Raw genomic sequence first — 21,940 nt, 5'->3', positions numbered from 1 at the left:
GGATTATAGCTGTTTAACTGCAATATAAAACAGTATTGATTTTAAATCTGGAAATATAAAAGTAAAAGTCTTAAATGGATTCATGAATTTAATCTCTTCAAATTAATAGAGGTATTATACTAAAATACAGTAGTGTGAACTCAAGTTTTGCACAACTGTGTGGCATATGGGCCCTTGAATGGCATCTATCTGAGTGTTCTCAAACTTGGCAACTTTAAGAAGTGTGGATTTCAACTCCCAGAGTTTACATGTAATTAATAAATCAATAAAAATACACACTGTATATTAGATCCCCCAGAGTATGCAGTTGCATTATCCCAAGTAAATATTTTAAGTGAAATGGGATTTCAAAGTAACCAGCTCAATTTTGGATATAATGTGGCTTCTCAGTATTGGGTTCACATCTTGTAGAAACCCAACCCATTGTAATATGTTCATTAACTGTGACTGAGAAAACCATGCCTTAGCAGGCTGTGTTAACAGAACCAGGATGTGACTATGGATACCTAAAGCCCTATAGTAACCTAATACTAGATTGTATGGGCTTGCAGTCACTGGAGTCATAAGGGAGCTCAGTAAGTAAGGGTTTAGAGCAGTGTTTCTCAACCTGGGCAACCTTAAGATGTGTGGACTTCAACTCCCAGAATTCCCCAGCCAGCATGGGGAATTAACTTTACATTTCCATGATGACTGTGATCTTTCTGTATTTACACCGGACTATAAGCGGACTAACTAAAAAGCAGAGAGATTAAAAGCAGTAAACACAAACATTCCATCAAGGGTTAAAATCTTGCTTAAATGTGTCTTTGTAGGGCCTTTGTGAAAGGTGTGAAAGATTCAGCCCTTCCACTCAGCAAGGCATTTGTTCCAAAAAGCTAGGGCAGCTACGGAGAAGACTCAACTCTCTGCATGACTGCACTCATACCAACTATACTTGAGCCTCTGCAGATGATCTCAAACAAGCGTTCTCTCAAATAGCCTGGTCTTTCAAGATAATAACTAACCTTTTGTATTTAACCAGGAAACAGACTGGCAGCCAGTGTAATGCTCTTACTCAAGAGGCTAATGAATTCTCTTTGTGTTTTTCCAGAGACCAATCTGGAATCTACCAGCTGGGATCCTTACTGGGCAGTGATAGACTGGCATCCATCATACATCAGCTCTCCCATGACTGCAGCGCATTGTTTCTGGAACACTTTTGAAGACGGTTCAGCAACTTTAGTCAGCCCGAAACAGAACTGCAAGGCTACTACCAAGCCGGCTAACAAGATGACATCATGCCAGCACTCTCCACTGCACCTAATGCCAGACCGTTTCTAAGTCTAGTTCTATGTGGGGTTCTGTTTTTTTAAAGCCTTAAGTAACTTGGGGCCGGAATCGAGAAATGCTTCCTCCATTAGGATCCACTGGGGTATTTGCTGGCCTCCACTAGTGCCCCTGTCAAGTGAAGGGAGGAGAATGGCTGCAAGGGTGTTAGCCTTCAAGGTAATCCAGACAAGAAGCACAGCTATGAGTACTAACTCTCTTTACTGTAAGATTACATTGACAGAATCTTGCAAGACTGAACGTATTTCTCCCCTCCTTTTTACTCTCTGGAAAACTAGGGAGGGTCCCTTCTGACATGTTTCCCACACCATCCCCCTTCTGTGGGCTTAGATATCTTTTACTTGCTGGTAATCCAGTCTGCAGCTCTCCCTGTCTCCCAAGGTCATTCCCACATACCATACCAACCTTCCTGGTAGAGGCTCTGCTTTTAGAATGCCCTCTTCAGAGGGAACACCTGGCATACATTTTAAGATCTTTTCTGCTCAGGGGTGGCCCAAAGTCAAAATGGCAGCCATGAGGGTACAACTGAAGCTCCACTATTTTGTGTGTGTGTTACAGAGTTTCAATTGCACCATTACAGCTACCATCTTGATAATACCCTGTGGATACCTGTTGTTGCCCCAGAAATGCCTTTTCTCCCAGGCATTTCTATAATCCTATTTGGTAACTGGAACTGGGTTTTATGCATTTTAATTTTTCCTATACTATTTATTGTTTTCCTCCTCCCCTCCCCCTCCTCTTCCTTCTAGAATTTTTAGAAAGGTTTAATTCACTTTGTGGTCTTCCCAAGTCACTTAGTCTTAGTTATTGAGTGAACTGGATGTAAAATAAATATGTAATAAATCAATCAATAAAAATGCACACTATATATTATTTTCCCTGAAGTATGCAATTGTATTACCCCACGTAAATATGTTAAGGGAAATGGGATTTCAAAGTAACTGGCAAAATTCCAGAATTAAGATTTAATTTTTGTAAAGCAAAGGCAATAATAAAAGATGAAGTTAATATTCATAATGTAAAATATAATATAAAATTCATAATACATATGTGTATTCTTCTCATGCTTCAGCAAAGGATCGTTACCTTGTGCTGGAGCTTGAGCACCTCAATGATGCCATGAGCTAAACCGTGAAGGGCCTCCCAAGACGGGAAGGTCATGACAGAGAGGTCAGACTAAATGCGATCCCTGGGGAAGGTAATGGCAACCCACCCCAGTATTCTTGCCGTGAAAACTAAATGGATCAGTACAACCAGAGATATGTCGGTATACCATCGGAAGATGAGACCCCCAGGTCGGAAGATGGTCAAAATGCTACTGGGGAGGAACAGAGGATGAGTTCAACTAGCCCCAGACGTGATGACGCAGCTAGCTCAAAGCCGAAAGGACGGCTAGCGGCCGACGGTGCTAGTGGTGAATGGCGAATCCGATGTTCTAAGGATCAACACACCATTGGAACCTGGAATGTAAGATCTATGAGCCAGGGCAAACTGGATGTGGTTATTGGTGAGATGTCAAGATGAAAGATAGACATTTTGGGCGTCAGTGAACTGAAATGGACTGGAACGGGCCACTTCACATCAGATGACCACCAGATCTACTACTGTGGACAAGAGGATCACAGAAGAAATGGAGTAGCCTTCATAATTAATCGTAAAGTGGCTAAAGCAGTGCTTGGATACAATCCAAAAAACGATAGAATGATCTCAATTCGAATTCAGGGCAAGCCATCTAACATCACAGTGTTACAAATATACGCCCCAACCACAGATGCTGAAGAAGCTGAAGTAGAGCAGTTCTATGAGGATCTGCAGCACCTACTGAACAACACGCCTAAAAGAGATATTATTTTCATCACGGGAGACTGGAATGCTAAGGTGGGCAGTCAAATGACACTTGGAATTACAGGTGAGCATGGCCTGGGAGAACAAAACGAAGCAGGACATAGGCTGATAGAATTTTGCCAAGACAACTCACTCTGCATAACAAACACTCTCTTCCAACAACCTAAGAGACGGCTTTATACATGGACTTTCCCAGATGGACAACACCGAAATCAGATTGACTACATCCTTTGCAGCCAAAGGTGGCGGACGTCTATACAGTTGGTAAAAACAAGACCTGGAGCTGACTGTAGTTCAGATCACGAACTTCTTCTTGCACAATTTAGGATCAGACTGAAGAGATTAGGGAAGACCCACAGATCAGCTAGATATGAGCTCACTAATATTCCTAAGGAATATGCAGTGGAGGTGAAGAATAGATTTAAGGGACTGGACTTAGTAGACAGGGTCCCGGAAGAACTATGGACAGAAGTTTGCAACATTGTTCAGGAGGTGGCAACAAAATACATCCCAAAGAAAGAGAAAACCAAGAAGGCAAAATGGCTGTCTGCTGAGACACTAGAAGTAGCCCAAGGAAGAAGGAAAGCAAAAGGCAACAGTGATAGGGGGAGATATGCCCAATTAAATGCAAAATTCCAAAGGTTAGCCAGAAGAGAGAAGGAATTATTTTTAAACAAGCAATGTGTGGAAGTGGAAGAAGACAATAGAATAGGAAGGACAAGAGACCTCTTCCAGAAAATTAGAAACACTGGAGGTAAATTCCAGGCCAAAATGGGTATGATCAAAAACAAAGAAGGCAAGGACCTAACAGAAGAAGAAGAGATCAAGAAAAGGTGGCAAGAATATACAGAAGACCTGTATAGGAAGGATAATAATATCGGGGATAGCTTTGACGGTGTGGTCAGCGAGCTAGAGCCAGACATCCTGAAGAGTGAGGTTGAATGAGCCTTAAGAAGCATTGCTAATAACAAGGCAGCAGGAGATGACGGCATCCCAGATGAACTGTTCAAAATCTTGCAAGATGATGCTGTCAAGGTAATGCATGCTATATGCCAGCAAATTTGGAAAACACAAGAATGGCCATCAGACTGGAAAAAATCAACTTATATCCCCATACCAAAAAAGGGAAACACTAAAGAATGTTCAAACTATTGAACAGTGGCACTCATTTCACATGCCAGTAAGGTAATGCTCAAGATCCTGCAAGGTAGACTTCAGCAGTTCATGGAGCGAGAATTGCCAGATGTACAAGCTGGGTTTAGAAAAGGCAGAGGAACTAGGGACCAAATTGCCAATATCCGCTGGATAATGGAAAAAGCCAGGGAGTTTCATAAAAACATCTATTTCTGTTTTATTGACTATTCTAAAGCCTTTGACTGTGTGGACCATAACAAATTGTGGCAAGTTCTTAGCGGTATGGGGATACCAAGTCATCTTGTCTGCCTCCTGAAGAATCTGTATAACGACCAAGTAGCAACAGTAAGAACAGACCACGGAACAACGGACTGGTTTAAGATTGGGAAAGGAGTACGGCAGGGCTGTATACTCTCACCCTACCTATTCAACTTGTACGCAGAACACATCATGCGGCATGCTGGGCTTGAGGTATCCAAGGCTGGAGTTAAAATCGCTGGAAGAAACATTAACAATCTCAGATATGCAGATGATACCACTTTGATGGCTGAAAGCAAAGAGGAACTGAGGAGCCTTATGATGAGGGTGAAAGAAGAAAGTGCAAAAGCTGGCTTGCAGCTAAACCTCAAAAAAGCCAAGATTATGGCAACCAGCTTGATTGATAACTGGCAAATAGAGGGAGAAAATGTAGAGCAGTGAAAGAGTTTGTATTTCTAGGTGCGAAGATTACTGCAGATGCCAACTGCAGTCAGGAAATCAGAAGACGCTTAATCCTTGGGAGCAGAGCAATGACCAATCTCGATAAAATAGTTAAGAGCAGAGACATCACACTGACAACAAAGGTCCGCATAGTTAAAGTAATGGTGTTCCCTGTAGTAACATATGGCTGCGAGAGCTGGACCATAAGGAAGGCTGAGAGAAGAAAGATCAATGCTTTTGAACTGTGGTGTTGGAGGAAAATTCTGAGAGTGCCTTGGACTGCAAGAAGATCAAACCAGTCCATCCTCTAGGAAATAAAGCCGGACTGCTCACTTGGGGGAATGATATTAAAGGCAAAACTGAAATACTTTGGCCACATAATGAGAAGACAGGACACCCTGGAGAAGATGCTGATGCTAGGGAGAGTGGAGGGCAAAAGGAAGAGGGGCCGACCAAGGGCAAGATGGATGGATGATATTCTAGAGGTGACGGACTCGTCCCTGGGGGAGCTGGGGGTGTTGACGACTGACAGGAAACTCTGGCGTGGGCTGGTCCATGAAGTCACGAAGAGTCAGAAGCGACTAAACGAATAAACAGCAACTACTGTAAATTATTAGTATTAGCATTATATCACTGTTATCTGTTGTTGTTTGCAGAATTCCAATACAGTATTCACACAATTGATTTTAGTTAAGTCAAATTGTGGGCTTGGAGAACAGGAACACACTTTTATATCTGATCAGGTTTTGCACAGGCCAAGTGGGAACCCTATTAAAATTCGCTCTGAATGTTGCTCCTCATTTGGCCTGTTAAGAGCCATAGTGGGCAGTTGCTGTACTGCAAAGTTTGGGAAACCTTCTAATACATGGATTTAAAATGTAATTATTAAAAGTGGTATATTTATTTCTTGCCCAGTCCTGACACCAATTAGATCATTTTCTTTTATTCTTGGGAGAGGGTTGTTGCACAAAGTCCTTGAAAAGTTTGAGAATGACTGTGTTAAATGTATATTGGGGGGAAAATGGCTGGCTATGTTTACACTACACACTTAATTGGTTAGCAAATTGGACTGTTTTCAGTTTGCACAATACCTTGAACCATAAACCACAGTGCCTTGAACCATAAACATAGTTGCCTTGAACCATAAAATGCCTGGGGTCACGACACCCACCAAATCACTGCAAGTAAATTAATAAATAAGCAACAAGGCTGAAGACTGACCAAACTTGATGTGCTGTGTGAATGCTGCTGCTAGATGCCATGGACCTGATTAAGCTTGTTGTGTGAACACAGCCAGTACGTACAGTCTACATTAGTGGGCAAGTCATGATAGGGCAAATTTGGAGTACTTATTTTCCCACTTTAAGCCTCTTCTCTCCCATCTCTCTGAACAGAACAATAACAGAGAACATTCATGACCCTGGTTGATTCCTACCAATATAGATATTCCTGTGTTCCATAATAGCGAAAGAAGTTGCAAGTTACAACACAGCCCTTACCAAAAGATAATCTAAAGCACATTAACTTGTAAATCACGGTTAAATAATTAAGCAAAAATATATTTGCTTGGCTCCAATTCCATCAGCCGGTAATCACCATTTTACACAGTGATGATAGGAATAATTGGTCAGATTTGCATGGCCAATCTATTGACATTCCACACTATTTAAGACTCAGAACAACTAATAGTTTAGCTTATGTCTGGAAACCATCTAGTAGCCAATTATTTTATTTTAATACTGACAAAATAAGATCTTTTCTACTTGGTCAAATTAAGAATTAGCCAAGTTCTGAACCACTCATTGTAAATAGCCCATTTTTTCATATTTATTTACATAAGACTGTGAGACCCAAGAGCATAAACAGCAGTAATGAAACTTGGATGTCATCTGTATATGAATGTTGATTGTGAGATTATACTTCATGAGAAGAATTTTGTTGTTTATTCGTTTATTCGCTTCTGTTCTTACTGTTGCTACTTGGTCGTTATACAGATTCTTCAGGAGGCATACAAGATGACTTGGTATCCCCATACTGCTAAAAACTTGCCACAATTTGTTCTGGTCCACACAGTCAAAGGCTTTAGAATAGTCAATAAAACAGAAATAGATGTTTTTCTGAAACTCCCTGGCTTTTTCCATTATCCAGCGGATATTGGCAATTTGGTCCCTAGTTCCTCTGCCTTTTCTAAACCCAGCTTGTACATCTGGCAATTCTCGCTCCATGAATTGCTGAAGTCTACCTTGCAGGATCTTGAGCATTACCTTACTGGCATGTGAAATGAGTGCCACTGTTCAATAGTTTGAACATTCTTTAGTGTTCCCCTTTTTTGGTATGGGGATATAAGTTGATTTTTTCCAGTCTGATGGCCATTCTTGTGTTTTCCAAATTTGCTGGCATATAGTATGCATTACCTTAACAGCATCATCTTGCAAGATTTTGAACAGTTCATCTGGGATGCCGTCGTCTCCTGCTGCCTTGTTATTAGCAGTGCTTCTTAAGGCCCATTCAACCTCACTCTTCAGGATGTCTGTCTCTAGCTCACTGACCACACCATCAAAGCTATCCCCGATATTGTTATCCTTCCTATACAGGTCTTCTGTATATTCTTGCCACCTTTTCTTGATCTCTTCTTCTTCTGTTAGGTCCTTGCCATCTTTGTTTTTGATCATACCCATTTTGGCCTGGAATTTACCTCCAGTGTTTCTAATTTTCTGGAAGAGGTCTCTTGTCCTTCCTATTCTATTGTCTTCTTCCACTTCCGCGCATTGCTTGTTTAAAAATAATTCCTTATCTCTTCTGGCTAACCTCTGGAATTTTGCATTTAATTGGGCATATCTCCCCCTATCACTGTTGCCTTTTGCTTTCCTTCTTTCTTGGGCTACTTCTAGTGTCTCAGCAGACAGCCATTTTGCCTTCTTGGTTTTCTCTTTCTTTGGGATGTATTTTGTTGCCGCCTCCTGAACAATGTTGCGAACTTCTGTCCATAGTTCTTCCGGGACCCTGTCTACTAAGTCCAGTCCCTTAAATCTATTCTTCACCTCCACTGCATATTCCTTAGGAATATTAGTGAGCTCATATCTAGCTGATCTGTGGGTCTTCCCTAATCTCTTTAGTCTGATCCTAAATTGTGCAAGAAGAAGTTCGTGATCTGAACTACAGTCAGTTCCAGGTCTTGTTTTTACCAACTGTATAGATGTCCGCCACCTTTGGCTGCAAAGGATGTAGTCAATCTGATTTCGGTGTTGTCCATCTGGTGAAGTCCACGTATAAAGCCGTCTCTTAGGTTGTTGGAAGAGAGTGTTTGTTATGCAGAGTGAGTTGTCTTGGCAAAATTCTATCAGCCTATGTCCTGCTTCGTTTTGTTCTCCCAGGCCATGCTCACCTGTAATTCCAAGTGTCATTTGACTGCCCACCTTAGCATTCCAGTCTCCCGTGATGAAAATAACATCTCTTTTAGGCGTGTTGTCCAGTAGGTGCTGCAGATCCTCATAGAACTGCTCTACTTCAGCTTCTTCAGCATCTATGGTTGGGGCGTATATTTGTATCACTGTGATGTTAGATGGCTTGCCCTGAATTCGAATTGAGATCATTCTATCGTTTTTTGGATTGTATCCAAGCACTGCTTTAGCCACTTTACTATTAATTATGAAGGATACTCCATTTCTTCTGTGGTCCTCTTGTCCACAGTAGTAGATCTGGTGGTCATCTGATGTGAAGTGGCCCATTCCAGTCCATTTCAGTTCACTGACGCCCAAAATGTCTATCTTTAATCTTGACATCTCACCAATAACCACATCCAATTTGCCCTGGCTCATAGATCTTACATTCCAGGTTCCGATGGTGTGTTGATCCTTAGAACATCGGATTCGCCGTTCACCACCAGCACCGTCGGCCGCTAGCCGTCCTTTCGGCTTTGAGCTAGCTGCGTCATCACGTCTGGGGCTAGTTGAACTCATCCTCTGTTCCTCCCCAGTAGCATTTTGACCATCTTTCGACCTGGGGGTCTCATCTTCCGATGGTATACCGACATATCTCTGGTTGTACTGATCTATTTAGTTTTCACGGCAAGAATACTGGGGTGGGTTGCCATTACCTTCCCCAGGGATCGCATTTAGTCTGACCTCTCTGTCCTGACCCTCCAGTCTTGGGTGGCCCTTCACGGTTTGGCATCATTGAGGTGCTCAAGCTCCAGCACCACGACAAGGTAACGATCCTTTGCTGAAGAATTTACAGTAGACTCTCAGTCTAATTTACAGTAGACTCTCTGGCACCCATGGGGATTGGTAGATGCCCGATAAATGTAGTTTCTGGTTGCTTGAGAGTTACTATTAAACCCTAATACCCACTAGATGGCAGCAGAGAGATACAGATTTTTTGCTCGTTGCTTGGGAGTGCCAGTTTTTTTCTGGTTCGATTTTTGTGCTGGTTGCTTGAGAGTGCCGGTTGCTTGAGTTCTGGTTAACTGAGAGTCTACTGTATTAAACTTGTATATCACCCAACTCTCAACTACTCTGGGTGGCTCACAACAATCAAATTATAAGAAAATCAATAAAACAAAAAAAGATAAAGATAAAAGGTGGCAAGACCAATGGTCTCTTTCTCCCGTACCAAAGGCCTGGGTGAAGCGCCAGGTCTTCATGGCTCTTCTAAACAACAGCAAAGTGGGGGCCATCCAGATCTCAGGGAGAACCTCATTCCAGAGGGCAGGTGCTGCTACAGAGAAGGCATGCTTCTGGGGTCCCGACAAATAGCATTATTTAATCGAAGGAATCCAGAGTGTGCCAACCCTGCAGGATCGAATCTGCTGGGCAGATGTTATGGGAGACAGGTGGTCGCTCAGGTAAGCAGGCCCTGTGCCATGGTGGGTTTTATTGGTAACAACCAGTGCCTTGACCTTTACCCAGAAGCAAACTGGCAACTAGTGTAGCTTGCAAAGCAGAGATGTTACACGGGCATACAAAGGCATGCCCATTACCGCTCATGCCACCACATTCTGGACCAATTGAAACTTCCAGGTGGTCTTCATAAGAGACATATCTGGACATCCTTTATTATCCAAAGAGATGTGTGGTAAGACTCTGGTCTTAAGCAATATCCTGGCTCTGAAACAGTAGAATAATATCGCAGATGTGAGAAACAGAGGTTAATGTTCTATTCATTGGGATTTATGAACAGGATCTGTTGTTTTACAACACAGGGGAGACAAAAGCAGCATATTCCTGTGATTGTATGCATCTCATCAGGCTATGCCAAAATGACAAAAATAATAATAATAAACCCTCACCCTTTGGGAAAGGGTGAGGATGGCAGCATTTGCTCTTATTTTTTAGGGAGGAACGTTGCCATTTTTCCCTTGCAAGATTTCCGAGCAGAAACAATGCAAGTCGGCTGGTTGGAAGGAGGCATTTCCTTGGGCAAAGTTCCTTCTATTGTCAGCTGTTAACAGAGCGATCCCTTTCTTGTCATGCTACAGATGTCTGGTATGAAACCTATGTCTGAGTGTCCAAACACAAGGACTTTTCCTACATATAGTATATGTAATGTAAAAATAATATATTTTATTCATTATTACTGTATCATTATTAACTGGATATTGTTTTCTTGTTTTAATTGTGAGCTACCCAGAGACAGTATACACATTTTATTAATAAATTGTGTGTGTGTGTAGGAATTAAATACGTATTTTTTTCACCTGTTCATTTTGGCATGTAGCCGTGGGAAACACCAATCCCTTTCTGATCCGGCTTTTGATTTCCCGCAAAGCTTGCCAGCCCACTATTAGCATTTCTGGGCATTTCACAGAGAGAATAAATATCCTCCTCTCTGGCCTCGGAGAATTTTAAACGGCGTTGGCGAGACGGGAAAGTCAAAAGGGATCCCGGAAGAAAGCGGCAAAGCAATTCCGACCGGGGTGCTCCCGGGAAGAGGGCCTGGATGCGCCCGTTCCCCCCAGCCCGGGGGTGACCTTTTTACGCAATTATTTTTCTGAGAAGTGTAGTAGGTTTGGTCAACGCAACCGCAACCAGCAACACCGGAGTTCCGGTATTGCAGCCGGCGCTGAACTCGCGCTTATTTCGCCTTTCTGCCAAGTCCTTACTCGGGAGTAGGGCGTCTTTCTGAGGGCAGCAAGCCAGCCCGGGGAGGCTGCGCGCTGTCGCTTCCTCGCTAGTTCTCTTCTCGGGGATCTGCAGTTGCAGCAGCCACCTACCCAACTGACTTCGTCGGCCTAATTTTCCTTCCCTCCATCCTCTCGCAATTCAGTCGCCTCCCTCCAAAGGCGAGCGGCGCTTCTGCTTTTTCTACCCCTCCTTCTCCTTCTCCTTCTCCTTCGCTCGCGCGCTCTCTTCCGCGCCGGTGACCAGCGCCGGCGCAGCGCGCTCCGAAGGACCGGCGGCCGGGCGGGCGGAGTGGCTGCTGCGAAGGCGCGGGGTGCGTGCGCGCGAGCCAGCGAGCAAAAGTTTCGCAGCCTTCGCTTCCTTTTTCCTCTGCTGCGAGGCGCAGCCTCCCCACCGCCTCAAACTGAAAACAACTCTTGCGGAAGGCGCTGCCAGGAGAGGGCGAGGTTAACAGCGCCGACTTGGAAACCGCCTCCCTGTCTTGAAGGGGACTGAGGAGGAGGTGGCGGCGGCGGCGGCTTTCTCCCGCGGAGCAACTTCGTTCTAAGCCGGACGCCCCTCGCCCACAGCCCCGCCAGCAGGTTCCGCTTCGTACAGCCAGGTAGGGAAGAAACGGCTTCTCCTTTTTAGCAAGTCGCCTTCGGTGGCTAAGGGCAGACTCACGAAAGGACACGTCTGTAAGTGCCTCGGCCTTGTTGGCACAGGTGGGCAGTTTTAGGTTCTGGACTGAACGATTGCACATCGTCAGGGCAATGTGCTTCTTTCACTTGTTTGGAAATATGGTAAGGCAGCCGTACTGCATTAGGATTCTGACCGTTGGCCCTCAATTCATCGTGCCAAGTAAGGTGGTGCATCTGTTGAGCTTTGCCAGTAGTTGGCAACTCTACTTGGCTGGGGGGGATTCTTTAAAGTCCAAGTCCCAGAGGTCTTCAAGGTAGCATCAACTCCTACTGAATTTCTTGAATTGGAGTTCTCACAGGACCTTGTATTCCATGCTCTGACAGTCAACTGTCGCCTCCCCCCTTAGACAAATAAGGTTCCTGGATGGTGACTTTCTCGCCTCCAGAGGAAGCTCTAGTTCTCCAGCTATCTTGAATTTACAACTAAGATCTCTCTGTTTCTTGAACCAGAATGCATCAACAGACAATCTAGATCCAAGCAATGCAGTGGCTCGAATAAGCATTCTCATTGGGCATATAGGTCTGGGCTGATGGGAGTTGCAGTCAAACACAGCTGGGTGTGACTGGGATCAGATGTTGGGCTAGAACTGGGAAGACCAATTTTAAGTATCCACTCCCTATCACTGGGGAGAAATAACTATTTCACAGAGCTTTTGTTAAGATAACTTGGAAAGGAAATAGCGTGTTTGACACCCTGAGTACTTGAAATAGACAGAACTGCATTTATGTACATGTGCACTAGGATAAAAATCTTTCTTCCTTGATATTGATATTTGAATGACTTAAGGCAGCCTTTCTCGACCTTTTGACCCTGGAGAAACCCTTGAAATATTTTTCAGGCCTCGGGGAACCCCTGCACATTTGGGCTCATATATAGGTCACAAGTTACAAAACTACTATATTCGTTTCATGGGTAGGCCTGTCTATATGCATTAACAGAGTTCTTAAACTAAAAATAGAGAATGAAATGTACCTCTTTAATGTGAAGTTGCCTGATTTTGAAATAATTTTTTTAAATAAATTGCTACCTCCCAGGAAACCCCTAGTGACCTCTCCTGGAACCTGAGGGTTCTACAGAACCCTGTTGAGAAATCCTGACTTAAGGAATCAATATTTAAAAAGCATAAGGACACATAAACACTAAAAACTGTTTTGGAAGACTTTTCCAACAGCTAGATAGATTTTAGAGAAGACAATTACCAGAATTCTCTTTTCTAAAAATACATAGTTGATGTGTATGAAATTCCTTTCTTTAGCTATTGTTAAGCTCCTTGTTGCTTTTATCCATTGCTGAGTTGCTCAACATTTTTTTTAAAGTTCAGCTTGAATTTAATTGCCTTATGATGGAAGTTCAACTGGTTAAAGATCTCCCATGATCACCCCACTAGCAGAAGCTATACATTTTAAATTCATGTCCAGGCAAATATTATAGCCACATTGGTAATTCACTTCTCTGATTAGAAGAAACACAATTATTTCAATATTACTGTGAGCTAGTACTTGCTAACTATATATCCTAAATTGCAAGTTTCGGACCATTGAGAAAGATGGTGAATCCAGAATCTGAAAAGCAAAAATGTTCTATAATAATAGATGACCTACTCAGGTGTTTAGATTGAGAATTGGAAGGTCAGTTAACAACTCTGCAGGAACCAGAGAGCTTCTTAATGGTGACCTCCAGTGTTATATTCATCATCTTGTTTGCCATCAGAGGCTGTGTTTCTATGTCATGCTTACGATTAATTTAACTGTGATTTGTTCAGTCCAGTTTTCTGGGTAGATATGGATAGTGTTTGCCCAACATAGACTGGCTTGGTTGTGATTCATTTATTTTATTTATTTAACTGGTTAATATGGCCACCCATCTTCCAAGTGCAACTCTTGTTGGCTAACAGAGTTAAAACATCAATACAAAATAATAACAAAATAATAATAAATAATAACCAAAACAAAAAAAAAGTAACAAGGCGACTGTGGAAAACCAACCGATCCATATAGCCAACCAGAGTAATCCTGATGTGGTCGGTCAATACTGTTCTTTTTAAATAAAAGCTAAGGAACTGAGGCTAGAATACATACACCATACACACTGGTGTGTTTACTGTGATGATTGCCTTAATCCAAATAAAACTCTCAGACTCAAAATCACAATTCAGGTTCCGGGTTTATTTAGAAAAGAGTGCAAACAGGTAAAAAGCTGAGAATGAGAAAAGCGCGCCTAAACTCAAACTAAATATCATTGTTTCAAACATCAGCCCACCCCCTCCTTCGCATACAGTACACCCCCACATTCCCAGGTGCTCCTAACGAGCTCTGCTGATCAACAGGCAAAAAGACCTTGACATTTCAGAGATAGCCCAAACACATTCCTCCCTGGCACAGTCCAGCACGTCTTATGTACAAGGCTCTCAGCAGCACCCTCCCAGCCAGGACACGTATCAGCACCTTGGCAAGTAAACCGTTACGATGCATAAACACCGCAACGGTGAACATGACATACTGCCCCCCCCCCCAAAAACGACTCATTAAGCAGAGGGCTTGGAAGGATAGGCAACATGAAAATCACGCAGTAAATCTGGAGCCAGAACATCGCGTGCAGCAACCCATTCAGGATGGGGAAAGTGCTTCCAGCGGACCAGGTACTGAAGAGAACCTCGAAGCCTGCGGGAGTCGAGCACCTCCTTAACCTCGAAGTGCTGCTGCCCATCAATCATGATTGGTGGAGGAGGAGGCGGGCGCGGATGCCAGCGAGATGAGTCCTGAGCAGGCTTGAGCAAGCTGCAGTGAAAAACAGGATGCAAGCGCTTCAAATTATGAGGCAAATCCAAACGAACAGTGACAGGATTGAGCACCGCAGTAATAGGGAAAGGTCCAATAAACTTAGGAGCCAGTTTCTTAGAGGGCTGAGGAGACTTTATAAACCTCGTAGAAAGATAGACCAAATCCCCCACCTTAAAAGCGGGCTGCCGGCAACGGTGCCTATCAGCGTGGAGTTTATAGGCGGCTTGAGCCTCTCGAAGAGCGGCTTGAATAACGGGCCAGGAATCAGCCAGCTTAGAGCCCCAATCACATGCGGCAATAGCCGGAGCGGGAGGTTGGGGAAATTCCGGAATGGGAACAAAATCCCTACCAGAAACAACATGAAAAGGTGTTTGCCCAGTGCTCTGGTGAACAGCATTATTGTAACCTACCTCAGCGAAAGGGAGCAAGTCAACCCAATCATCCTGGTGATAGTTGATGTACGAGCGAAGAAATTGCTCCAATGTGGCATTAAGGACCTCAGTAGAGCCGTCCGTCTGGGGATGCCAAGAGGTTGACAAGGCCTGCTCAGTGCCAACCAGCTTCAAAAAAGCCCGCCAAAACCTTGAGGTAAATTGTGTGCCCCTATCGGTCACCAAACGGGAGGGGCAGCCATGTGGACGGTATACATGTACCAAGAAAAGCTTAGCCAGCTGTTGCGCCGAGGGCATGGAAGTGCAGGGAACAAAATGAGCTTGCTTAGAAAAATAGTCCTTGACTACCCAAATGACAGTCTTCTTTTGACTGGGGGGCAGGTCCACAATAAAATCCATGGAGATAACTTCCCAAGGGTGAGAAGGGTCAGCCACAGGCTGCAGAAGCCCCTGCGGTTTACCAGCGGAACGTTTGGACATAGCACAAACAGGGCAGGAAGCCACATAGGCTTTGACATCCTTCCGGAGGGTGGGCCACCAAAATTGTCTCCGGACCAAATGGAGGGACTTGAGAAAACCAAAGTGCCCAGCCTGCTTACTGTCATGAGAACGGGCCAGTACAGCAGAACGTTGAGAGTCAGGCACATACAGATGTCCCCCAACCCAGGCAAGGTCGTGCTCAATGGACACCTTGTCAGGGTTAGCAAGAACCCAGGGGTCAGACTGCAACGCAGAAATAAACGCCGAGCGCAATCCACCAGACAGTGGAGGTGGCTTGCGACCCTGAGGGCGGAGCGGCGAAATCGGAGACGAGGAAGATGACTGCTGGCCCCTAGTGCTGCTTCGCGTGACAGCCACTAGACCTAGTTGCGGCCCCGAGAGGACAGTGCCAATGATGTTGGAAACCGGGCCCTCGTCTTGGGGCAGTCTGGAAAGTGCATCAGCCAAAAAATTCTTTTTCCCTGGGATAAATTTAAGTTGGAAATTAAAACGGCTGAAAAATTGAGCCCAACGAATTTGCTTAGGGCTGAGGCGTCTGGGTGTACGGAGTGCTTCGAGGTTGCGGTGATCCGTCCAAACCTCAAAAGGGGAAGAAGCCCCCTCCAAGAGGTGCCTCCAAGCCTCCAGGGCAGCTTTAACAGCAAAAGCCCCCTTCTCCCAAACATGCCAGCGCCTCTCCGTTTCAGAAAACTTTCGAGAAAGATAGGCACAAGGCTTCAAAAGCCCAGTGGAATCCCTTTGCAACAAAATAGCGCCAATAGAAAAATCAGAGGCATCGACCTGAACAACAAATGGAAGGTCCGGGTCAGGGTGGGAAAGGATGGGTTCTTCAGTAAAAAGAGCCTTCAACCGATCAAAAGCAGCCTGACATGCAGGAGTCCAATTGAGCACGGCCCCCGGGTTCTTAACCTTGCGAGTTTCCCCCACCCCCTTCATGCGCAACAAATCCATTAGGGGCAGAGTAATCTCCGCGAACCCCCTGACAAAGGATCTATAAAAATTGGCGAACCCCAGGAAACTTTGAAGCTGGCGCCAGGTTCGAGGCCGTTCCCAAGTAAGCACAGCTTGAACCTTAACAGGATCCATTTCAATGCCCTTGTCGGAAATCCTGTAACCAAGGTAATCCAAGCGAGACTTATGGAATTCACATTTAGAAAGCTTAGCATAAAGCTTGGCATTGCGAAGCTTGGTGAGCACTTGTTTAAGAAGTCGCTCGTGCTCTGCTAAAGACTTAGTATAAATGAGGACATCATCCAAATACACCAAAACCCCCTTAAACAAGTGGTCATGTAAAACCTCATTGATGAGCTGCATGAACACCCCCGGAGCCCCTGCCAGACCAAAAGGGAGAACCTTATACTGGAAAGAACCCAATGGGCAATTAAAAGCCGTTTTCCATTCATCCCCCTCCCGAATGCGAATGCGATAATAAGCTTCGCGGAGGTCCAACTTTGAGAAAACTCTGCCGGTGGACAGATGTGCGAGCATGTCTTTGACGAGAGGCAGAGGGTACTTGTTGGAGAGGGAGGCAGAATTTAACCCGTGGTAGTCCGTGCAAAGTCTGAGGGTGCCATCCTTCTTCTCCCGGAACAAAACGGGCCCCAACAGGCGAATTCGCTGGTTCAATGAAGCCGCGAGCCAGGTTTTTATCAATGAACTCCCGCAAGGCAGTGAGCTCCTTTTTAGTCATAGGGTAAATCTTCGGCTTCGGTAAAGGAACGTCAGGAAGAAGCTCAATAGAGCAGTCCGTTTTACGATGTGGGGGCAATTGGTCGGCCTCCTCCTCCCCAAAAACATCAGCAAAGTCTGAGTAAATAGGCGGTAGACCCTCTAAGGGGGACGGAGAAGCTACAGCATCCACAATTTCTGCCCGCCCCGCTGTCATAGGCATGGAACGTCCCAGAAGAGGAGCTTGATAGAAGCCATCCTCAAAGGTAATAGAGCGGGACCACCAATTGATGTAAGGATTATGAGTGGTGAACCATGGAATCCCTAACACAACTAAAGAATTCCCCACCGGTGTGACGATGAAGTGCAGGAGTTCGAAATGGGAGCCCATACGCAAAGCGACTTCCCCAGTAAACTGTGTGGCAGCCCCCCCCCCCGCTGTGGAGCCATCAAGCTGCTGAAAAAGCAGCGGCTTAGGAAGAGGGAAGCAAGGCAAATCCAATGCCTTGACTAAGTCAGGATGGATTAAACATCTGGAACAGCCCGAGTCCAGTAAAGCCCAGACCTCGACGGACTTGGATTGAAATCCCAATTCAATTTTGACCGCGAGGATAGGGCAATCAGCACTCACCATTTCAGAACTGTGCCCAGATTCTACCACCTGCCCCGCGGTGCTGGTTAAGGCAGGTGGAAAGTGTTTTCCGCCGGCTGGTCAAGGGCAGTTAAATCGTCCCCCGGAGTGTAGACATCATCGTCATCTGCAGTAGCCATTGCCGCCGTCAATCTGCGAGGGGGGTTGAGGGGTTTCTTGGTCGGCTTTTGTGGTACCTTGGATGGGCGATCCGGTGCCTTAGCTTTAGGGCAGTCAACGGCGCGGTGACCCGGTTTTCCACATGTGATGCATTGTCCCCGGACAAAGCGACGTTGTTTCTCTGTATCCCATCTTGAGGTTGATGGTAGAAACGGCGCTCAGGTAGTGGCAGCAGGCTTGTCTTCTTTGGTGGCCATCATAAAAGTGCGCTGGGCATGTTCAGCTTTACCAGCGAGGCAAATCCAGTCACGTAAAGAGTTCGGATCGTCTCGCCCAAGCGCCCAGCGCAGGACTTCGCGATTGAGGCCATCCTTAAAATGATCAATCAAGGTGGCCTTGGACCACTCAGGAACTTTACCTGCCAAAACCTTGAACTCAAGGGCATAATCAGCCACCGGCTTCTGCCCTTGGACTAGTTCTTTAAGAGCGTCCTTAGCCCTTTCCTTAGCCAAGGGATCTTCAAAATAGCACTTCAGCACAGCCAAAAAGGCATCGAAAGTGGCCAGGGCTGGCGCTTCAATCTCTGCCAGCTGTACATACCAGTCAGCCGCCCTGCCCTTCAATTTCGTGGCCACTGCCGAGATCTTTTCTTCCTCTGAAGGAAAGAGGTGGCCATGGCGTCTCATGTAACTGGCGGCATTGGTGAGAAAGAAAGAGAGGTTAGTGGGGTCACCATCAAACTTTACTGGGAAATCCCGGGGAGTGCTTGCAAGCTGTGGGCCCCCAGCGGATGGACGACTAGGGGTGCCCCCAACGGGAGTGGACCCTCGCGGACCTGATGGAAATTCTCGTGGTTGGCTTCTCCTTTCAGCAGTCTGCGACGGTGAGGGCGGGAGGCTAGGCAGCCCGCTCGTTCCCGGACCTCGGACAATTTTCACCAGGTCGCCAAAGGCAGCCGACATAGAGCGCAAGATGTGTTCCATCGATTTGATTTTGGATTCCAGGACCCTGATCCTATCCAGTGTGGCGGAGTCCTCCAGCCCCGGCCCCTCAGGTAGCGGGCTCCCTGACACATCTGGGAGCACCCCCCTCGGAGTATCGGGCCAGTGGAGCTTCCAGGTGGAGCGTGATGTGCCGGGCCGGGGGTCCATCAGGGCATCCCATAAAATTTGTTCCTGTCCCATCACCTTGTCCGCCGGGGTTTTTTTCAATCCTGTGGTAGAGTTGTAGTCCCCCGACTGGGGTGTAGGGTAGGTTGGGATGGGGCTCGGGTCCCTGCTCGGGAACGTCAACTCTGGAAGTTGTCCCGCTTCCTCCTCAAACTCCGTAGGATCCTTTCCCCTTTCTGCCATCGCTAGTCCCCCTTTCGCAAGGAAATTTTTCGGTAAAGGGTGCGAGGCTAATTTAAAGTAATGATTCTCAGCTTTATGTGATGATTGCCTTAATCCAAATAAAACTCTCAGACTCAAAATCACAATTCAGGTTCTGGGTTTATTTAGAAAAGAGTGCAAACAGGTAAAAAGCTGAGAATGAGAAAAGCGCGCCTAAACTCAAACTAAATATCATCGTTTCAAACATCAGCCCACCCCCTCCTTCGCATACAGTACAACCCCACATTCCCAGGTGCTCCTAACGAGCTCTGCTGATCAACGGGCAAAAAGACCTTGACATTTCAGAGATAGCCCAAACACATTCCTCCCTGGCACAGTCCAGCACGTCTTATGTACAAGGCTCTCAGCAGCACCCTCCCAGCCAGGACACGTATCAGCACCTTGGCAAGTAAACTGTTACGATGTATAAACACCGCAACGGTGAACATGACAGTTTACATATCACACAAATTTAAAAATACGGGGTTTTTTTTTAGTGCATTTGGGGGTGACCCTTACCAGCTGCAGTTTATTTAAGAAGCTATGGTTAGCATGGCATGGGACTGGGTTATTTGAGGGACTGCCTCTCCCCAATTACATCTGCCCGTCCTGCCAGATCTAGCAGAGTGGGCATGCTGCGGGTCCTGTCGGCTAGGGAGCTTCACTCGGTGGGTCCTAGGTGATGGGCCTTTTCTGCTGTGGCTCTTGCTTTATGGAACATTCTTCCCCCGAAGTGAGGCTGGCCTCATCCCTTTTAACCTTCCAGACATCCCCAAGACCTGGTTGTATCATCAGGCCTGGGGATCCCAGGGGACTGGCGAAATATTGAAATAGTTTTGTGCCTTTTGTAATTTTAAGCTTTTAATAATAACAATATTAATACTTGTTTTGTATATATTGTTTTTAGCTTTGTTGTACACTGCCCAGAGTCACTTGTCTGTGAGATGGGTGGCTGTATAAATAATAAATAAATAAATAAAAAACTATGGCAGCCGGATATGTAACCCAAATATCTGATCTGTGGGTCGCTATTTAGAGGCTGACATTAAGAATGTCAGATACCGTATAAAACTGATAAAACTTCAATATTTTAATGAAGAGGAAGAATTTTGAGAAATGCTGCTTCAGCTTCTGCCTTGGCATTCCACTTGGAATCTGCCCTGTACCTCCATTATATGAGATTCTTAGAGATACCAAACTATGGAATTCTTAGGGATACTAAACTGTGCCTGAATGCAGACCTATTCCCGGAGTCAAGTTCATTCCCATTCTCCAGATAGTAAGTTCTTTCACCGGATGGAGATCAAGTGGTAGACAAGATGTTGTGCCTTATATGCTGATAGTGGACATTGTCCCTTATCACTCTTTAGATTCTTTTATCCTTCAGACTTTGCCTCTGGGTACTCATCATAAAGTAGTCTTGCAGATAAATCCAGGAAAATGACTACAGTAGGTCATTTTTTTATTGGGGTACTAGTTTGGTTGCCTGTTGGAAATTCTTAGATACTGCAGGAAATTTGTTAAATGCCTGGAAAGTGAAGTCCGACATACCTCAAGAGAACCAAGTTGGTGTAGGTTTTCTTTACAGTCACTGATTATGAAATCCATCTCAGGCGTACCATCTGTGCCATGGATTTCCTGAGAGTTCCAGACAGGCTTGGATGCAACTGACCAGGAACAGACACCAGCGGAATGCCTTTCATACAGTCTCCACCATGAGGCATTTTAAGGTCTCCTGTCTCATTTACTATCATGGCAAGTAAGCAGCAGTGAATGCAGGCTCAACACACCTGTTTTTCCAAAAAAGTTGAATAATGTGTGCAGCCAAACGTAGAGAGATTGTGATTTAAACAAGAGAGGGGAGTTGTACAGAGCATGGCTTCTGGAAAGCACTTGTAGTTTCCTCTGTGTAATCAAGTCAAATAGTCTGTGCACCTATGTTTTTGTGTATGTGTGAATTGGGATGCACAAGGTGAGTGGCATGTGCTTTATTTTGGGTGATGTGATCAGGAGGGAGGAGACACAGAATGGACGAAATGGCAGCATTCCAATTTGCAGCCCTAATACTTTTCCCATCGAGATGCATTGGGGGATTTATTTATTTTGTTTTCTGAAATGTTTTCCTCTGCAGCCCCTGTCTAGATCTGGCCCATTTTTGAACTCAATCTGTATTTTATTTTTTTGCTGACTCCTCTCCCTGTCCCAATCTGATCCCATTTACATCTTCAGTTTTTGGAGAGTTGTCTTGCTGATGGACAGACAGACAGATGGAAGGAGCCCTTCCATCATTCCATTGGGTTGGAAAGTTAAAAAAAAAACCAATATACATGAATAACAAATCCATAAGTACCGATACAGCATTTTCATCACAGCAGTTTTCATGATAGCTGGTGAAACAAGTCACTGTTAATTTAAAAAAATAATTTGACATTTACGTAATAGGAAGTGCTGAAGTGTCAACCTCATACAGCTTTAGAAATTTTCACAGTTCTTCCCTTTTATTTATAGATTACACCTTTAGATTGCTAGAAAAAGCATTAGTAACAAATGTAAATAAACCAAGTAATTTTTGAGGATCTGTACACATTTAGCTGTGTGACCGGTGAAAGGTCCCCTGTGCAAGCACCAAGTCATGTCTGACCCTTTGGGGGGACGCCACTTTCGTGATGTTTTC

At 45.1% G+C, this 21,940-nt stretch overlaps 1 protein-coding gene across 1 annotated transcript in view; it reads left to right on the top strand.

Annotated features, from left to right (window-relative positions):
- Positions 1-11,469: 11,469 nt before the first annotated feature.
- TEC (tec protein tyrosine kinase) overlaps positions 11,470-21,940 on the top strand; it is a 76,996-nt gene continuing 66,525 nt past the window's right edge. The window contains exon 1 of the mRNA XM_063309989.1: positions 11,470-11,724. The gene's annotated coding sequence lies outside the window, so the exon portion shown is untranslated. The remainder of the gene's footprint in view (positions 11,725-21,940) is intronic.

Source organism: Candoia aspera, chromosome 8 (genome assembly GCF_035149785.1).
Source record: "Candoia aspera isolate rCanAsp1 chromosome 8, rCanAsp1.hap2, whole genome shotgun sequence".
In the NCBI taxonomy this organism is placed as follows: domain Eukaryota; kingdom Metazoa; phylum Chordata; class Lepidosauria; order Squamata; family Boidae; genus Candoia; species Candoia aspera.
Note: the sequence above shows the minus strand (reverse complement) of the source record. Positions and strands in the feature narration are given on the sequence as shown.